Below are 22162 nucleotides of genomic sequence, written 5' to 3'. Positions count from 1 at the left end.
AGCATCTTGTAAGGACTGATAAAACCTCGATGTAAATTGACTGTCTCGGTCCGAAATAATAGATACGGGAACACCATGTCTCGAAACAATCTCCTTCAAATACAAACGAGTAAGCTTCTTCATTGAATCTATTTCCTTAATTGGCAAGAAATGAGTTGGCTTAGTGAGTCGGTCAACAATCACCCAAATGGTATCATAACCACCCACAACTCTCGGTAATTTCGTAATAAAGTCCATCGTAATACCTTCCCACTTCCACTCAGGAATTTCAGGTTGCACCAGAAGTCCGAACGGTTTCCGATGTTCAGCTTTGACCTTAGCACAGGTCAAACATTTAGCCACATAAGTAGCCACATCAGCTTTCAAATTAGGCCACCAATACAGCTTCTTAAGATCATGATACATCTTTCCTGAACCAGGATGAATAGAGTACCTAGACTTATGAGCCTCATCCAAAACAAGTTGTCGTAAATCACCAAATTTCGGAACCCAAAGACGTCCCGCAAAGTATCTAGTACCATCTGCTAGTACCTCAAACTTCTTAGACATGCCTCTGACTTTCTCGTTCACAAAATTCTCCTCATTTAAGGCTTCTTGTTGTGCCTCAAAAATCTGCCTCGTGAGGTTTGTTCGAATTGTCATATTCAATGCTCTAAACTTGCGAGGTTCAGCCCTTTCTTTATGACTTAATGCATCGGCCACAACATTGGCCTTTCCCGGATGATATAAAAGTTCGCAATCATAATCATTCAATGTCTTAACCCATCTTCGTTGCCTCATATTCAACTGTTTTTGATCAAGGATATGTTGAAGACTTTTGTGATCAGTGTACACTATACTTTTGACCCCATACAAATAATGTCTCCAAATCTTAAGTGCAGACACAACAGCTCCCAACTCTAAATCATAGGTTGTATAATTCTGCTCGTGAATCTTTAAATGACGTGACGCGTACGCAATAACTTTCTTTCGTTGCATCAAAACACAACCAAAGCCCTGACGTGAAGCATCACAATAAACAACAAAATTATCATTAACCTCAGGTAGTGATAATATCGGAGCGGTAGTCAACTTCTTCTTCAAAGTTTGAAAAGCAACCTCTTGTTCATCCTTCCACTCATACTTTTTCCCCTTGTGCATTAACGCAGTTAGAGGTTTAGCTATTCGAGAGAAATCTAGAATGAACCTTCTATTATAACCTGCTAATCCTAGAAACTGACGAATCTGAGTAGGAGTTTTCGGAAGTTCCCACTTCTCAATCGCCTCAATCATAGCAGGATCAACTTGAATTCCCTTCTTACTAAAAACGTGTCCAAGTAATCGAACTTCCTTCAGCCAGAATGCACATTTCAAAAACTTAGCATACAGCTCTTCTTTTCTTAACAAATCGAGCACTAACTTCAAACGTTCTTCATACTCTTGATCACTCTTGGAATAGATGAGAATATCATCGATGAAAACGATATCGAACTTGTCCAGATGAGGACTACACACACGGTTCATGTGGTCTATGAACACTACAGGTGTGCTAGTCAATCCGAATAGCATAACAAGAAATTCGTAGTGACCATAACGGGTACAGAAAGCAGTTTTCAGAATATCAGCCAGCGGTTGGTGATAACCGGAACGAAGATCAATCTTAGAATAAATGGACGAACCTTGAAGCTGATCAAACAGATCATCAATTCTCGAAAGAGGATAACGATTCTTAACACTAAGCTCGTTCAACTCGCGATAATCAATACACAATCGGAACGAACCATCTTTCTTCTTAACAACAAAATAGAAGCTCCCCAAGGGGACGAACAAGGACGAATGAGATAAAGTTGCAGCCAACAAAGGAAGAAATATGGAGAGTAACCATAACAGTGGTAAAGACGTTTAAGACAATTCCTTCAAAGGGGATAACGAGGATCATGAACTTCAAAGTAAATTTTCATTACATTTCTGAAAAGAAGACGTACGAAAGATGTGATCTTTCAACGAGGGTGAACTTCCTCACACAATGAGCGAGTCAATCCAGGAATCATCCTTATTCTTAAATTTATGTGCGAATGAAAAGAAACGTGAATCATGGGTTATAAAGAATAGTCGACTCCAGGTGAGATGAATCTCCAAAAATGATTTCCTGTACCTCAAATTATTGAATCATAGGATTGATGTTTACGAGGGTGTTGCGGTTAGCCGTGAATATTGAGAGTAGAAATTTATCAAATGGTCTAGTGTAATATCTATCTATGATACCTACTATAACAACAGTTGGGGTAGAAACCCACCCAGTGCCTAGCCTGAGAACAGGGTGACCACTGAACGTACCTCAGAAAAATGATTTATCGGTCCGCATTTCGATCATGTCCAACCATAAGAGGGAAAAATTTTATGAGCGCAAAGATTTTCCAATAAATTTTATAAAACCGGCATCTAAAGTGGTGTAATAGTTTCTATCAATGAACTTAATGGTAAGTTTCATCCTTAAACGGGGGATGAGAAGAACTGTGATCCAAACACTCTGGAGAGTAATGCGAAAATTTGATAAAATCAATCAAAGGAGTTTTTGAAAAAGCTTTAAACGTTTGATGTGACAACATAAATGGAACGAAGTTCTTAGTAAATTTAGAAGTATGTACAACGTGTACCATTTTATATAAAATAAATTGACTTAGTCAAACAGCTCAATAAATGAGTGGTTTTAAAATAATTTTGAAGGTATGATTTAGTATATACTAGCCGAATAGGTAAGGGTAAATTTATTCATTTGAATTCATACGTACATATATGATTTTATAAATTGTATACATGACAAAATATTTCATTACTTCTATTCGCCCATAAATCTCGTGAGAACCGCCCAATTAAACAAATGTGTAAAAATTCTGATGATAAACTGAGTATTCGTATTTCAGAGGTTACTAGTTGAAGTAAGATCGTAGAAGATTGAGTGAAGGACTTGAATCATCGTGCGACATTTGACCCTCAAATGTTACGAGGTCATGAAAACTAACGAGTTAAATAATGTTTTGACTATTATCAGGACACAAGTCCTTGGGCCAAAACTGTTCACGTGCGAAGCTATCACTAACAAGTGAGGTATGAAGGATAAAGCTTGAGATAGGTAGTTTGGTTAAACGAGTTTCCCGTATCTCAACAATTAAGAAAAATGAGTATTTTCCTTACTCATGTAATAACTTTGGAATTTCTGAATGAGTGGTGTAAAAATTTCTTTGACTCGCTTTCTATTCCTCATGTCACAATATTGGGACTTCTTTATGAATTAACGTAATATAATCACGTTAGCCTGACGTCATTATATTTCACTAATTCATAGTTCCATTCCAATAGCACTACATGAGGTCAGGACACGCGATCAACCTCGAATTTACACACAATTTCTCTAAAACGATTTCTTAAACAATGTGCTAAGGATAGCACAAGAGACAAAAACATCAAAAATAATGAATAGGAGTAACGATGACATAAAAATGTCTTCGAAGTACCAAGGATCTATAAAAGTCAAGAATGAGGGTTTCCGGTACAAAAACCAAAGCGCATAGGAACAACGGCACAAATGCACGTAATATAACAAGAATGTTATATACCTAAACATAATAGCTGACATTGAAATGCTGAGCATTTAGAAGTCAAGAATGACATCTCGCGTAATATAATTCAAACGTCATATACATAACCATAATAGATGACATGGAAATGTCAAGAATTTCAGAAGTCAAGAATGACATCTCTCGGTTTCACTACCCGAGGTGTTCTTATAAGGATAAGTTCGCATGAGTCAGAGAATACGTTTAAATCGGAATGGGAGTCCTCCCGGATTCAGAACATAATAGAGATGTATGTATGATAACAATATACATACCAATACGATACAAATAATCACATATAATAATATATTATAGGCCGGGCTGTAGACTAGACTCACTAATGCACCCTGTTGACTCGAGTAACGACATCAATGTAGCCTAATTCCCTACAACCAACGCTCTGATACCAACTGTGATGGCCCCGTCAAAACACTTAACGGCTCTGTCACTTGATCCTACAGCTTGATCGAACTTAAATGAATTTAATAAACGACATTGCATTCTTTTATTTTAAAAGTTTTCAAAAAAGGAAACATAACAAAATATGTAGTTTAAACAACCCAACATATTAATAACCAAAGTTGACATAAAACATTGTCAACAAAACCCATAAGTTTAAATTATTCAAAAATAGAATGCAAGTTCAAAGTTTCATAATGTTTAATAAAATCTGCCCAAATGCATGCAGACTCTTCTAACACAGCGGAAGCAGCAAACTAGCTCAAGTACCTGTGAAAACATACTAGTAAACTGTCAACAAAAATGTTGAGTGAATTATAGGTTTAAATAAACGTATAAGCTTTAGACCACAAGATTTAAAATGTTAGAAAACATAAATCATTATTCCATTATCAATGAGCCACCTGGTAACCACTTAACCCTTTATTTACCCTTGCCAAACACAATAAATAATATACACTAAACAAGTGTATCTACAACAAAATACGAAGTACTAAACATTCCGATTATAAATTGCTAGCGCGACTAGCTCGAAATGGGGTTGTCAAACCCGATAGATCTATCCGTAGGATTCGCGTTCACCAGTAGAAACCAGTGATTACAGTTACCATACTAGGGAATATTTTTGTTCAACTCACAACGAATAATTAAAATTTAATTGCCACTTGTGTCTAAACGTAAAATAAAATGCATGTAATCGCATCCCAAAAATATACTTCAAACAGTATGTAAAATGGGACTATAACTCACCTTAAAGCAAATGAAGTAACCACACAAAAATGCGAACAATAAACGAAGTAAAGTGATCAAGAATGATCACAACGCCGACCAATAAATAAAGCAGGTCAATATAAATAACTAACTTAGGTCAAGTCTTAGTATGATAGCTATTGTACATGTTGCAAGTAGACATAGAACAATACTCAATACGCATCTGTTTGATCGGAACAGCGTACGGACACACACTTTCTATTTTTAGAAAGTTTCTATTTTTAGCAGGTTTCTATTTTTGGAAAGTTTTTATTTTAGGAAAGTTTCTATTTTAGGAAAGTTTCTATTTTAGGAAAGTTTCTATTTTTGGAAAGTTTCCAATTTAGAAAGTTTCCATATTTAGAAAGTTTCTATTTTTAGAAAGTTTTAAGTTAGGAAAGTTTCCTTAATTAGAAAGTCAACAAAAGTTAACTGAAAGTCAAAGTCAACCGAAAGTCAACTCAAAAGTCAACCTTGTCAAACATAGTCAACATTAATTTTAAAAGTATAAGTTATAATAATAATATAAGTCATAATGTTATTTAAAGTCAAATATGTATAATTATGTCATATCATAAGTTTAATTAAATTAAAATGAATTATTAAAGTTAACATAAGTTTAAATGATATAATTAATATAACATAAGTATTTAATTAGTTAATTAAATATTAGTCATAATATAAGTATTATTAATTAATAATAAATTTTAATCATATCATAAGTATTATTAATTAGTAATGAATTATTATTCATATCATATGTTTCTAATTATAATTATTAAATCATAAGTATTTAATAATTAAATTATAATTAAATAATAACTAAGCCTTATAATAATTAAATAATTAATTAATCCTTATTATAAGTCTTATAATAATAATTTCATAACATAAGTTTAATACTTATCATAAGTATTTTCCATTAATAATAAAAGTATTATTAATCATAAGTTTAATTAAAAGTTTAATTAAATCATAAGTAATTAATAAATGATATAATAAATATATATATCATAAGTCTTAAATTAATTTAATTACTTTTATATCATAAGTAATTTAATAATAATTAAAATCATTATTTATATCATAAGTCTTAATAAATAACCATAATTTTTAATTAAAAGTTCATCGGGTCATAACTTGAGCCCCGGGTGTCAGTTTTCGGCGAGTCTTATATATATCTCCTCGTAACCAACCCACCTGACACATTAGTGCACTCAAGAACACCCCAAGAACAGCCACCAAGTCATGACCATCAGCCATTAAAAAATTTGGAGCTTTAATCCGTACAAAAACATGTTTTAGTCATAACGGGTGATCCGTGGCACGGATTTCGATGACCCGAACATGAAAGTCCATCCCATCATCAATCCTAACACACTAGTATACCCTAAAGACTCCAAAAGTGGTTAAAAAGTCGGACCATACCTGAATCAATTCGTTTTCACATTTTAATTTCAACAAAACACCATTTTAATCATAACTAGAGCTCCGGGAATATAAATGACATGAATCCAGAGTCTAAAATTAATGTCTTGATGAGAGGAACTCATATAGACACTTTAATTTCACTTTTATATCAGTTATGTTTACAGAAATGATCAAACAAGCTGCTGTCCCAAAATAATCAAATCGAAAACATGAATTAACGAGCATTTCTACGCATACTATCAACAATACAATAACATATAATCATCATACAATCAATATAACATACAAAATCAGTAAAATTGAATAAAAATCAAAAATATAGGGTTAGGGTTTATACCATAATCGAGAAATGGTTGATATGAACGTGTAGAGCTCGATACGGTGAATCCGGAAATGATGAAAGCCCTAAATCTCCAATACAAAAATTGTTGAAGAAGATGATGATGATGGTGCTGATATGGGACATTTAAAATGGGAGGAGAAAGAGAGAAAAGAAAAAAAAATGAAGCTAGGTTAATATGAGAAGAATTTTGGTGATTTTGATCAATTTAATCCCAAATTTGAAAATTTGACAACCTAACCCCCTCCCCTTTGAAATTTTTGGCTGAAATAGGTAGGGTGGGCCCCACTTGTGGGCCAACTTGATGCTAAGAGTATTTGCTTGTGGCCCGAAGGCCCGAACGAAGCCCGAAACGCGAAAACACCGCAACGCGATTAAATATTCGGAGAGATAACATATACGCGACAAATAAAATATATAAACACTATATATAATCATATGACATCAAAATATCATATTTAAAATAATTTGGATTTAAAAATCCCAAAAGTCTGACCGTTGGTTTGAAAACCGAAAAGATTTGCCGGATAGAAATTCAGGACACGTAGAAACGTACAACTTTAAATATGAATACAAATATTCACTTAACACATAATAATTAATATATTATTATAAAAATAAATATATAGGTCATAGAAATGACGTGGCACGAATAACAATTAACGGTCATTAAATAATTAACGGCAAAAGATAACGAAAAAAGTAGGGTCGTTACATCATGTTTCATTAAGAACTCAGCATGACTTACTGTAATATAATCACGTTGATCAAGTGTCATTATATTATACTAACTCATACTTCAGTTCCCAACACTACTTCAAAAACATTCATATTTTAAACTCGAAGGTTTACAGAGTATAGAAACTAAACAGTTTCCTTTTTTATGTAATACAGATAGTGTAAAGAGATAAATGATTTCAGATAAGAATAGTTATGGAAATATTTTCAGATATATGGAGGATATTTATAATGAAAGATTAGAATATCTAAGATCAGAGGATGATGAAGAATATTGTTCGTAAGAGTTTTAAAGTAAGGAGTAAGATATTCGCTAAAGACTTCAGTAGACAATGAATCATTTGGATTCTTTGAAGGCAGATTTAGTATTTGTGATTTGTCCACAGCCTCCTTCATACTTCGTTCACTCCGTTTTCCAGTTCCAAACCTTCTCTTTTTCTGAGCTTTGCTAACACACTATTCTTTATCATCAAACTTTTGACTGTTACAGTTGTCTACAGTTTCTGCTGCTTCATCAGTATTTTTCCAAAATTCGAAGATCTAAATAGCAGTTTAGGGTGTTTTTCAGAAATTTCACATTCTAAGTATGTAAGTTTAGGAGATAGATGTTATATGTATATATATATATATATATATATATATATATATATATATATATATATATATATATATATATATATATATATATATATATATATATATATATATATATATATATATATATATATATAACTCTTGAAGTAGAAATACTGCGAGATTTCAAAATACTGATTGCTGATTCTCGGTAATTGGTATAGCAATTCTTGTTACAAGATGCGAATGAGTAGATGATGGGTCTTCATGAATAATATAAATATTTTTCAGAGAGACTAAAGCCGAAGTTGCTGGTACATCTGCTGATAATATGGTGGAATATAAAAGATTCCCCAGTAACGATGGCAATCATATATATCGAGGTTATAATAAGTTTAGTCCGACTGAAAAGTCGAAGTTGACTTGCTGGAGCTATGACAAAATTTGCTACTTTGAAAAGGAATCGTAAAGTTATTCTTGCTAATTAATGCCAAAGGATCTGACGCGGGTATGTGTTAAACTATGACTTTGGTTTCGAGAATTTTTCAGGTGCATGACCGTGGGTAACATGTGGTTGAATTATCATCTCGATGATTCATTATTTGAAGTGTCTTCAGGAATTTCGAGGAATTTGAACATAGATTGTAATCGTTAATATTCATACGATGTTCTAAGATTTTGAATGATACAAATACTTTTCTGAGTCCTATGAATAGAAGTGTTGTTCTAGCACAGTTTTGAAGTCAAAATATAGCTTTGAAAGATGTAGGGATTTAAGAGTGATATCTTCTGCTAAATCTTGACTTGAATTTATGATCTGTTCAAAATCAGAATACGTAATTAAATTTGGATGAGAATGGTTGTTTTGATTTTTATAAAAGAATGTATATTGTTGTGAAAGTAGTGAATATAGTTGGTGATTGCTGAATCAGATTCGAAGAATGTAACATATTAATTGTGAATTTATATATCTCTCGGGTATTACCTACCCGTTTTAAAAAAAATTCACAAGTAATATTTTGTACAAGAGAATTTTATTACAGTCTTTATAAAAATATATGTATATATATTTTCTTCAGATGTAATACAGATTTAATGAGTTAATATACTATTAAACTCATTTGGTTAAGGCTAGAATAGATAATCTCTAAACTTTAGAAATTACATACTCGCCGTAGAATGTTTCTCCAACGAAGTTATGAATTAATACTTCATCGTTTGTTGTTGTTGGTATTCCTTGATATCTACTGGGCGTATGTCATTGATGCTCGGGGGACAAATTGTGAAGTTGATGTTTAAGATGCGGTTGTTGTTGGTGGTACTGCTGATGCTGAGGTTGATGGTGCATGTGATGCCTGTAAGTTGTGCATCATATTCTCCAAAGTTACTACTCGAGTGCGAAGCTCGTTGACTTCTGCTAGTACACCGGGATGATTGGCGGTTGGAACGAGTGAATGAACAAGATCTAGAAGTTTAGATAATATATAATCGTGGCGGGATACTCGGGAAATGAGGGTGTAAATGGTGTTTCGGACTGGTTCGCCAGTAAGTGCTTCAGGTTCTTCGCCGAGAGGGAAATTCGGTGGGTGGAAGGGATCGCCTTCTTATTGCCTCCATTGACTGAGTCGGCTACGAACCCATTCCCAATCCATCCAGAATAGATGATGACTAATAGGTTGATCCATTCTGGTTACAATGCTTTCGGAGATCAGAAGGATTTCCATATCGGAATAGCTGTCAGAATCTGATGAACTCGAACTAGTTGAGGGGTTCATCTCGTACGATTTAGGGGACTGAATTTTGAAATGAATTAGATTATAGGACCTAGTTTGATATTCTTCAATACACATTTCACATATGTATATATAATACCAAGATTCATAAGTTACGGAGAAATTTTTGAAAGATGTCAGACAGAATTTACTGTAATAGATATGCAAAGATATGAAATTGTCTATACACTATCTATGCAATGAATACAGTAAGACGCGTTTAGACTTAAGATGATAAGCAGGTAATTTCCGACAAAAATGATAAGCAAAACTTTTGACATGCAGACACGGTCGAAGTCCAGACTCATTAATGCATCCTAACAACTACCAGTTAGACACACTAATACAAAACCTGGTTCGCTAAGACCACCGCTCTGATACCACATGTAAAGATCCGTCCTAATCCATAAGAACAAATACAATAACATATGATTATATTGCGAGATATTTAACCTCTATATGATACATTTTACAAACATTGCATTTGTTTTAAAAGACAAACTTTCATTACATTGAAAGTTGACAGGCATGCATACCGTTTCATAATATCCAACTATAAATGATCTAATCTGTCATTTACTTAATCATAATCTTTACTGAACTCAACGACTTGAATGCAATGCCTTTTGAAATATGCCATGAATGACTCCAAGTAATATCTTTAAATTGATCAAATGCACAACGGAAGATTTCTTTCGATCCTGAGAATAAACATGCTTTAAAGTGTCAACTAAAAGGTTGGTGAGTTCATTAGTTTATCATAATAGATCATTTCCATTATTTTAATAGACCACAAGATTTTCATATTTATAAACAGAACCTCTCGTCTGCATAAAGATAAAATCATTCATATGAATTGAACACCTGGTAACCGACATTAACAAAATGCATCTAGAATATCCCTAAACATACAGAACCTCTCGTCTGTATATACAGAACCTCTCGTCTGTATAAAAATCGAAGTACTAAAGCATCCATAACCTGGATGGGACTTGTCGAGGTCCATAGATCTATCTTTAGGATTCGCGTCAATTAGGAAGAGAACCTCTCATCTTCCTAATTCTTAGGTTACCAAGCTAAAAGGGGTGATATTCGGTTTAATAATCCAACCATAGAATGTAGTTTTGAGTACTTGTGTCTATTTCGTCAAACATTTATAAAAGCAGCGTATGTATTCTCAGTCCCAAAAATATATATTGCAAAAGCATTTAAAAATGGAGCAAATGAAACTCACAATACGATATTTTGTAGTAAAAATATGCATACGACGATACTGAACAATGCAAGGTTGGCCTCGGATTCACGAACCTATATCAAGTATATATATTAACACATTATAATATAAATCAGTTAAGTTTATATATTTTGTTATGTATTGAGATCAATATTCTTATATATAATTTTATTAATACTTATAATACATTATGATACTTATTTGATATTTAGTTAATGTTATATCAATAATATTAGTTAACACATAATTTTATGTAATATTAGTATACTTTATGTAATAAGTATATTTTTATACATATACATCTTTGGCTTTGTAAAATTAATAATTTTAGTATTACTAGATTAAGAATAATAATAATAATGATAGTAATAATAGTAATTTTAATTAATAAAAAATGATTGTTTTACTAATAATGATAAAGTAAAAATGATAGTTTTAGCAAAAATAATTATTTTTAATAATAATAATAATAATAATAATAATAATAATAATAATAATAATACTAGCAATAATTTTTATAAAAGTAAGATTAACAATAATAGTGATAATTATAATGATAATAATAATACTGATAATTATAATAACTATAAAACTAATAATTTTACTGCTAATGATAATTATGATACTAATTTAGTTGTAATAATAATCCTAATGGTAAAAGTAATAATAATGATAATAATAATAAAAATGAAAATTTTAATATAATAAAAATGATAATAATAATAATAGTAGTAATAATAATAACTATAATAACTATAATAATATTTTTACTAACAATGGTAATAATAATGATATTAATACTAATAATACTTATTTTAATAATAATAATGATATTAATGATAATACTTATAATGATGTTAGTAGTAGTAATAATAATAATAATAATAATAATAATAATAATAATAATAATAATTATTATAATAATAATAATAATAATTATAATAATTATAATAATAATAATAATAATAATAATAATAGTAATTATAATTATAATAATAATAATAATAACAATAATAATACTAATAATAAAAATAAAGATAAACTACCTTTGAAGAGTTAAAAGGCTTTTCCCAAAAAAAATGCCCCAGACCAAACTCGAACCTGCAACCTCCCACTACCACAAAACCCTCCTTAACCAGCTGATCCGTTTAGTTTTTCTAATATTACTCATTTCATGATTCTATTTAACCCGTTATTATTTATCATTCATATACCCATCATCACTTAATATCATATTCTAGCCCAGTTTCGTTTTGGCCCAACAGAATCTCGACCTAACTAAAGAAATTGAACACGGCCCAAGTAGAAAGTTCAATAAATGAATCACTGCCCAAACCTACTTGTATTTCTCGATCCAATACCGGGAACAAGAGAAAAAATAAATAAATAAATAAAGCATGTCACGGATTCATCAAACGATCAAGAAGATCATGGATTCATCAATCGATCAAGTAGGTCATCGATTTAGCAACCACAATCGGAACAGTAGCAGTTTAGAGAGAAAAGAAAAATTTGAACTATCTTTGATGATATTTGTTGACAGGATGGGAGCAGGAGTAGATCGATTAAGGCAGCAATACAATCAAACGATCTAGTAGCAGGTAATCGGTTCATTATCATTCTCTCAATTTCTTAAATCCCTCTTTATATTCTATACTCATATTTGATTGAACAAGAGTAGTAATTAATGGTGTTATTGGTGGATTTGATGAGGTCTTTGGTTATCAACATGTTCGTACAGTATCAGGTTAAAGAGAAGCAGCAGTAGAGTAATATGTTCAAAACATAAACGGAAGTATGCATCAACACAGACAGGTATGGTAGTAGCGAAAAAAGAATAGTGGTGATAATGGTTTTGGTTTTATTCGAGTAGCAGGAGCAATAGTAGGTTAATAGTAGCAAGTATTGTTATGATGGTGCTTTTGCCTTTGACAGTTGCAACACCCAGGTGGGTTTCATACAAGAAGGGTGTTCGTTGATGGTTCTTGATTCGAACAGAAATCAGGAATACAACAATGGCAACAAATAGCCGGGTACAGAAGTGATTAGTAATCCTAGTTCGATTTCTTTCCTTTTATTTATTTATTTGTTTATTTATTTATTTATTTATTTGATGGTTGTTATTGATCAAAGCAAGGAAATAGAAATAGTAAATAGGGTTGTGTTGAAGTAAATGGGTAGTAGTGAACCTGAATCGATTTGTTGTGGATTTGTGGTGGTGCTCAGCCAGAAAACAATTCACGACAATGAGGGTGTTTGGTTTGGGTTCCAACACGAGTAGTAGAAAAATAGCAGGGATGGATAACAAGTGGGTTGTGGTGTTGATTGTGAACCAAAACAGAGACAGAGTAGTAGCTACTCTTTGATGTGCATCAGCCGGAACAAGAGACATAGCAGTAGTATTAGATCCACAGAGTTTTGCAGGCTTTATGGTTATTGATGATGGTGATCGAAGAATAGGAACAAAACAGGAGCAAGTGGCTGTTTTATTATTGTTGTTTATGTCTAGTACAGAGTTGGAAATGAACAAGAAAGCAGATAACAAGCTTAACTTGAATACTAGATTGAAACAGAAAACGAGTAGGAAAAATGTAACTTAAGTTGCATTTTTGAGTTATAGTATACAATTGTTTTCATGTACTGAAAGATATTGTAACTAGTTCAACATTAGTAATAAGTACTAGTTGTTTTCCAGTTCTAGATCCTAGGGTTATTGAAGTAGTGATCCAAGGGTTATTGAAGTAGTGATCGAAAGGGATAGATAGAGTAGGAAATAGTAAATGGTTGTTGATTATGAATGTGTATGCATGTATACATATGTATATAATTTAGAGTCACTGAAGCAATAATTAAGAAATGAATTCACTTTTTAAAAAGGAAGCAATCTTTTGTTTGTATATTGCAAATCATGAAATAAAGGTATCCATTTGAGACTTGGTTGTCATTCTCTACCGACACTCTAATATATAAAATAATAATAATAATAATAATTATAATAGTTTATAATAATATATATAGTGTAGTGATCGAAATTAGTAGCATATGGAAATGGATATTTGTGCGTATTTTTGTGTAAGTGTGTTGGAACAATTTAATCTTTGGTTGCGGTGTATGACCAAGTGAGGGAAACGTGTGATGTATGGAAACAAAAGAAAAATTTATGAGTGATTGAATATAAGGGTATACATGAGTATATATATAATATTAGTGGGGGAGACAAACGATCAAAATGATAAAATGTCAGAAATCAAAATGTGTGCATACACTGAAGTAGCCTTAGATCTGTTGTGCCAATTATCCTAACACAGATGATATTTCGTGTACCGTTGCTATATATATATATATATATATATATATATATATATATATATATATATATATATATATATATATATATATATATATATATATATATATATATATATATTTGAATACAATTGTTCGTGAATCATCGGAAATAGTCAAAGGTTAACTAAATCTATGTAAACAGTTCAAAAATTTTGAGACTCAACATTACAGACATTGCTTATCGTGTCAAAAATATTAATTCGTATCGAGAGTTTGATTTAAAATTAGTCGAAATTTTCCGGTCGTCACAGGAAAATCCCACTACTCCTACTCATATCCGCCAATTTTTAGGTCTCGCGGGTTTCTATCGAAGGTTCATTGAAGGTTTCTCTCTGATTGCACGACCATTAACCGCATTGACTCACAAAGGGAATAAATTCGTCTGGGCGGCCGAACAAGAGTCGGCGTTTCAACCCCTAAGGCAGAAGTTAACCACCGCTCCTATCTTATCACTTCCCGAAGGCAGTGATGACTTCGTTGTGTACTGTGACGCCTCGAAACATAGTTTTGGTTGTGTATTGATGCAACGAACAAAGGTTATTGCTTATGCCTCTCGTCAACTGAAGATTCACGAGCGAAACTACACGACTCATGATCTCAAACTTGGTGCTGTTGTCTTCGCACAAAAATTGTGGAGACACTACCTTTTTGGAACTAAAAGTACTATCTTCAGCTACCACAAAAGCCTCCAACACATTTTCGATCAGAAGCAACTAAATATGAAACAGCGACGATGGATCGAGACGCTGAACGACTATGATTGTGAACTTCGTTACCATCCTGGCAAGGCAAATGTTTTAGCTGATGTCTTGAGCCGAAAGGAGAGAGTGGTACCTCTTCGTGTCCGAGCCTTGAACATCACCATTCATTCGAATCTCAATAGCTAAATTCGAGTAGCCCAAGATGAGGCTCTCAAAGAGGAGAATATTTCTCATGAACATTTGAACATTCTCGTCTCTTGATTCGAGGTTAGGGAGACTGGACTCTGATATTTCGCCGGAAGGATTTGGGTGCCTAGTTATGGGGATTTACGAAGCCTTATTCTAGACGAAGCCCACAAGTCAAGATATTCGATTCATCCAGGAGCCGGTAAGATGTACCACGATCTTAAGGAACGGTATTGGTGGTCAAAACTTAAGAAGGATGTTGCTACTTATGTTAGGAAGTGTTTGACTTGTTCAAAGGTTAAGGCCGAACATAAAAGGCCATCTGGGTTACTTCAGCAACCAGAAATCCCGCAATGGAAGTGGGAAAGGATAACGATGGACTTCATCACGAAACTACCAAAGACGGTGGGTGGATACGACACCATCTGGGTTAATATTGACCATCTTACCAAATCTGCTGACTTCCTAGCCATGAAAGAAACTAATACGATGGACAAACTCACTCAACTATACATAAAGGAAATTGTATCTCATCATGGTGTGCCCTTATCGATTATTTCAGACCGAGATGCCCGTTTCGCTTCTAGATTTTGGCGTTCCTTGCAAGAAGCCTTGGGAACACGTCTCGACATGAGTACTGTATATCACCCGCAAACCGACGGACAAAGCGAACGCACGATTCAAACTTTGGAGGACATGTTGCGTGCTTGTGTTATTAATTTTGGAAAAGCTCGGGAGAAGCATTTACTGCTAGCCGAATTTTCTTACAACAACATCAATCATTCGAGTATTAATGCCGCACCTTTCAAAGCGTTGTATGGCCGCAAGTGCCGTTCTCCTATTTGTTTGGCCGAAGTGGGTGAAAAGCAAATCACCGGACCTGAACTCGTTCATGAAACAACCGAGAAGATTATTCAAATTCAAGCGAGGCTCAAGATGGTCCATGATCGCCAAAAGAGCTATGCCGACCTTAAACATAAAGATTTTGAATTTCAAGTGGGTGACCGCGTGATGTTGAAAGTCGCACCTTGGAAAGGTGTAATCCGTTTCGAAAAGCGTGGAAAGTTAAATCCGCGATATATTGGTCCTTTTGAAATCTTGGAGCGTATTGGACCCATTTCTTACCGTTTGGATCTTCCAACACAATTGAGCTCTGTTCATCCTACCTTCCACGTACTGAATTTGAAGAAGTGTCTTGCGGAACCAAAACTTATCATACCACTAGAGGAGCTTATGATTGATGAAAAACTCCACTTTGTGGAAGAACCTGTTGAAATCAAGGACCGAAAGGTCAAGACCTTGAAATGTAACAAGATTCCGATCGTCCGAGTCTGATGGAATGCAAAACGAGGACCTGAGTTTACTTGGAAATGAGAGGATCAAATGATGCAGAAGTATCCTCATCTTTTCCCGACTCCACCATCTACCTCAGCTTAAATTTCGGGACAAAATTTTCTTTAACAGGTGGGTAATGTAACGACCCGACTTTTTCGACTTTTAATTATATTTATTACTTTCATGAAACTGTGTATTTGTGTGTACTGAGCTAGATTATTTTGTTGGGATCATTAATTATGTTAATTACTTTCGTTAATGCCTTGCAACGTGTTTTTAAGTACTTAGTTGCTTAACATGATCCATGAATGCATTTACGACCGTTAGTGTCACTTATCATTTAAAACGAGCTACGTACTTGGTACATGTTAAACTTTTGTCATAATTGGAATATTATGAATGCGTAAACTTAATTGTTATTTATTTATGACAATTACTTGGCTTTATGGTTCCCTAATTACACTTAGTGTTTACTAATGCTTACTAGTTAGTTGTAATGGACTTAACACCTTAATGGACCTAGCTTATTAATGGCCCAACCTACTCAAGTAATGGACTTATTTAGTGGACTTACTTAATGGACTAGTTAGCCCATGAAGCTTAAGACAAACCCCATTTAGGATATAAGACAAGTATTAAGGCATGCTTGGTACTACAACTTACAAGTTTTAACATTTTGTTCCATGCCACCCAACATGTACCCATACCACCATGTACTACCACCCAATGGCAAGCAAATGGTCCCCCCACCCCACCCATATAAACCGTCGGCTAGGAGTACCCACACCACCACCACCATTTCATTTTAACACTCACATTTTCATTTCAAAAACACACACTCTTTTTCTCTCAAGTTTCTCTCTAACTTTTCTTGAAGAACTTGAAGGTTTAAACTCTTTTTCTTTCCTTTTCTTTGCTCCAAAATCGTAAATCATCATCATCATTTATTATTCATGGATTTTAGTTTTTATAACTCAAATCCTTATGTTATCTTGCTTTCTTTGATTACTTGTATGATAAAGAAGCAAGAACAAGGATCAAAGCTTTGTAGCTTTTGATTCTACATGAGACTTGTAATGATCTAAGGTTAAATTTCCTTAAGATCCTTTCTTTATGTTCAAGTATTGGAATTTTAAAGTTCATCTTATGAAGATTCAAGCTTGTAACTTGATATCTCTTTATGTAAAGAATCCAAACTTGAACCTGCTTATTTTTAACTTTAAATTTATCAGTTATGTTTATAAAAATTCGATTTATATATGATCCTTGGTCAAAGATTACTTGTTAACTTTCATCTCATGAATCTTGTAACCAAAGTCTAACTTTGAATATTCAAGAACAAGAAAGTTTAAGCTTCTTAGTTTATAACTTTCACTCATTTAAAGATGATCTAAGTTAAGTAACTTATGGTCATCTACCTTGTTGGATTTCATTAGCTTGTGTTCATATTACTTTACAAGATCTAAGTTTCATAACTTATGGTTGTGTAAAAGTTGAAAGTCTAAGTGTTGTGACTTAGGGTTTCACCAAGAACATGAGATATAGACTTTGTAGTCTAAGGTCTTTAATATTTAGCTAAGATCTAAGTTCTATAGCTTAAGGTCTTGCTTATTTAGTTTGATTTAAAGTTTATAACTTAATAGGACTTGTAATTGTGTTGAAGCTAAGAAAATTGATGTAACTTTGGTTCATCACCTTGCTCAAACTCTCACATGAGTTGTGTTTTAATTCTTAGTCTTGACTCTTGTGTGTTGATAGTTAAACTTTGGTCAAAGTGATGCTAAAACATCATTGAGTTGTACACTTGAAGCTACAAGCATCAAGGATGAGAACCGTGATAAGCATCAAGCACCAAGAAACCAGCCAGAGCACTTGCTTTTTTTTTTCGGGGTCTGATCAGGCTTCTGGGCTTCTGTAAAAGTTGATTTCCAGATATTTCGGTTTGAGTAGATGACTTTTCTTTTAAGACTTGTCTTAATCCGATATACGGTTTAGGATTTATAGCCTTCCGAAAGTCACTACGCCTTTGTAACGTTGTGCTGAAATTTCTGACCTACTCGCACTTAAACCGTCGCCACGGTCAAACGAAGATGAGTTAGGTTCTGAAAATTGGTCAGCGGTTAGAGGACTCACATACGGAGCCTTGAGCACTGGTCTTACATCATTTAAGTTTGTATAGGGGTCGTAGAAGCTGAACGAAGTCAGCCTTTGTTTCGATCTCTATTCTTGATTGAAAACTTACTTTACTTTTTACGTATGATGTTGATGATGATGGCGCTTAAGATTTAACTTACGTAATTTTAAACCCTTTTGGGACGAATTACTTACTTAGTAACTTTTGACTTAGGTTGAGGACCATTCGGACTGACTTACTTGCTTACTTATCTCGTATCGACTTTTACCGCACTTTCACTGTGAGTTATAGCATCCCTTTTTACTTCAACTATTTTTTGGACTGAGAATACATGCGCCTTTTATGTTTTACTTACTAGGCACGAGTACTTAAACTTTATGTATGTGTGGGTTATATAACGGCATAAACTTTCTCCTTAGCTCGGTAACGTTTAGTCATTGGTTTTGAACCGGTGAACGCGAATCTTAGATATGGATCCATAGGGTTTGACATCCCCACTCAGGCTAGTCGCACTAGCATTTAACGGGTGTTTAATACTTCGTAAAATTACGCACTCTCCAAGTGTACTTTTAGGGGGTGATATTCACGTTAAGTTAGTTACCAAGCGCCCACGGTTAAGCATATACTTTTCATACTGTTTTGAATACGAAATCTCGTGGCCTACATTACATTACTGTTACAATTAAACTATAGCTCACCAACATTCGTGTTGACTTTTTAAGCATGTCATTTCTCAGGTGCTTAGACGTATGTTGCTACCGCTGTATTAGACTCTCGATGTTAGGCTTCCGCTGCATTGCTTAGAAATGTCTCAATTACGAAACTTTTACCTTGCATTCATAACTTATGTTACATTTGAACAATGGCTTTGTAATGACCTTTGAGTCACGTACTTATGTTAATGCTTTCTATTCGTAGAAACACGCTATCTTTTGTAAAACGTTATCTTTTCATGAATGCAAAATTGTCTTAAAACAGCATATAGTATTGTAACCATGTAATGGACATGTTGTTGGTGATCTGCATACGTTAATTTTGTACGGGGCATCACAATTAAGCATGCAAACACAAATCTTGATCATGGCAGAATCAAACAGAACAAATAATCATCACAGAAACATAATTATACAGTTCTGGGAAAAATAAAAAACTGTACTTATTCGAGCACGAAGCTGGCGGCTTTGAGTATCCTATTCAGCATCCCGGAATGATCCAGCCGCCGGCTTAGATGACTCAGCCGGCGGCTTCAACTTAAATCCAACACAATCTTGATTTCGTCCAAATAACCACTATGAACGTTTAGTTCATAGTTGGAGACGAACAAAAACAATTAACAGTAAATAAGAACATAATAAAAGTAAAAACAAGAATTAAAAGGGATAATACCTTGAATAAAGGAAAGAAACTTGAATAATCTTGATTACAAAGAGTATAAAGACTAAAAACTAACCCTAAAACCTAAAATTCGTAAACAGAGAGAATGGAAAGGATAAGTACATTAAAAAACTAAACCATAGGACTCTATTTATAGTTTTTGAAAACTGACACCTTATCCGGCGGCTCAAATGGCTTAGCCGGTGGCTCCACTGACTTGGACTTGAAGTACACGAAACAGATCCTCCAGAAAAAGAATTTTCCAAAAATAGGTCCAAGTCAGTGGTTAAAAAGTTTATCCGGCGGCTATGGTGCTTGGGGAGCAAGGAAAACGTATCCGACAAACTTTGACTTTTTTGACCCTGAGCCGTCGGCTTTAATGGCTTAGCCGGCGGGTCACACTTACCTAAATCCGGTGGTTAACTCCATCTAAGTGTAGATTTTTCTCTCGCGGTCATTTTGACAGGTGGTTAACCTTAAACGGAGTCCGGATGCTCAAGATATAGCAAAAATGGTGATAGCGCGCAAGTTTTCCAACTTTCTTCATAATTTCTTCAATATTTAGCACCTCTTGTACCAATTTCTTGCATATGATTTTATAATCAACATTAACATAATAAAGCATCAATAGTTCATAATATTGACTACAAACATATAAATTATGCCATATAACGTCCAAATAAATGATGTAAAATATGTATAATTTGGGCGTTATCAAGGATGATCTCCTAAAAGATCAATCAACATCTAAGACTGATGAAACTTTATCTTCTCAGACCGATTTTATAGAAAGAGATCTATTACCTCAGGATACATCAATGACTTCTAGACTAGAAGTATCTTCATGTCCTTCATCGATATCTATAAACACCAATGTGGTGTTAGATGCAGTGGGAAAGCTTGGCTTGACCAAGACCGGGAAACCCGCATCACCAATTAAGACCGATAACAATATTGCGTAAGGAGGCACTCAGATAGAGTTCCATGGGACTATAACCATGAAGGCGGATAGCTCACTATTGCCGGCTGTAACTACGGTTTTAAAGTCACCCTCACCATCCGTTGAGGTAACTCCCGGAGACCCCGACATCGGTGATGTTAATTCTAGTTACTCTTTTATGTGTCTTGTCCATCTTGCCTCTTTTAACTAGAGGTGATTTTGTTAGGACTTGATACTTACACTGTGTCGCAAACCTAAAATGGATGACACATTTCTTAACCTTTAAGTCACATGGGACTATAACAATGAACCTCCTTTCACTTATTCATTCAGTTCTAGATCACAAGAATAGACGAGAACATGTGAATGCTCGTGTCGCAATCCTAAAACACAACGATTAGCTTTGGTTGGCAAATTCCTTTACAACTCGTTTCGATTACTTACATTTGGTGATTAAGTCATCATCTCAACTTTTTCTTCATGATGTATTCGCTTCACCAACACATCATGAGGGAGAGAAAAGCTTAATTTGTTACTTATTCAAGAAGATATTTCATTTGATGACAAGCGAACTCTCTCTCATTCCCTCACCAACTCCAGAACTTTACCCATTCAAGTTTTGCAAAGACAACTGAAGATCTACATCAAAACAAGATCTTCATTAGATATTTTTCATTCAAGACTACCAATCAATCTTAAACACAAACATCTGAATTTCAAAGAAAAACAACAAAAAAATTCAAGAAAGAAACCAATATAATTCTAAGGGGGAGCTAAAGAATGCAAAAGGAAATTCAAATCACTAAGTCTCTTCCTTCCTCAAGTTCTCTTTAACTAATCGGGCTACAAATGTTATATCAGATAATCAACACAATGAAATCAAAAGTTGATCTAAGACTTTCCATAAAGAAGAATTTCTTAGTATCAAGAAAGACAAAAAACTTGCATTTGTGCGTTGTTTGAAGAATCATTCATTAACAAAAATAAAAGAAGGATCTTCTACAAGAAGAAGTTTCATGCAAGTTCAAATGTCATCAGAAGCGTGTTGATTCATCCATGAAGTGGGAGTTTTTAGATTCACTCAAGAGAAGAAAGTTAGAAGATCAAGTTTCAAAGACAAGATTCCTTCAAACAACAATCAAGATTTCAAGGGTTTAAATAAAGACTTATCTTCTCAACGCAAATCAATTGGGAGAATGTTAAGACTTTAAATAGATGATGTACGTTGACCAATTTTATGACTAAGTTTGA

The sequence above is a fragment of the Rutidosis leptorrhynchoides genome, chromosome 2 (assembly GCF_046630445.1).
Source record: "Rutidosis leptorrhynchoides isolate AG116_Rl617_1_P2 chromosome 2, CSIRO_AGI_Rlap_v1, whole genome shotgun sequence".
Lineage (NCBI taxonomy): Eukaryota > Viridiplantae > Streptophyta > Magnoliopsida > Asterales > Asteraceae > Rutidosis > Rutidosis leptorrhynchoides.
This window is presented reverse-complemented; position numbering follows the sequence as displayed.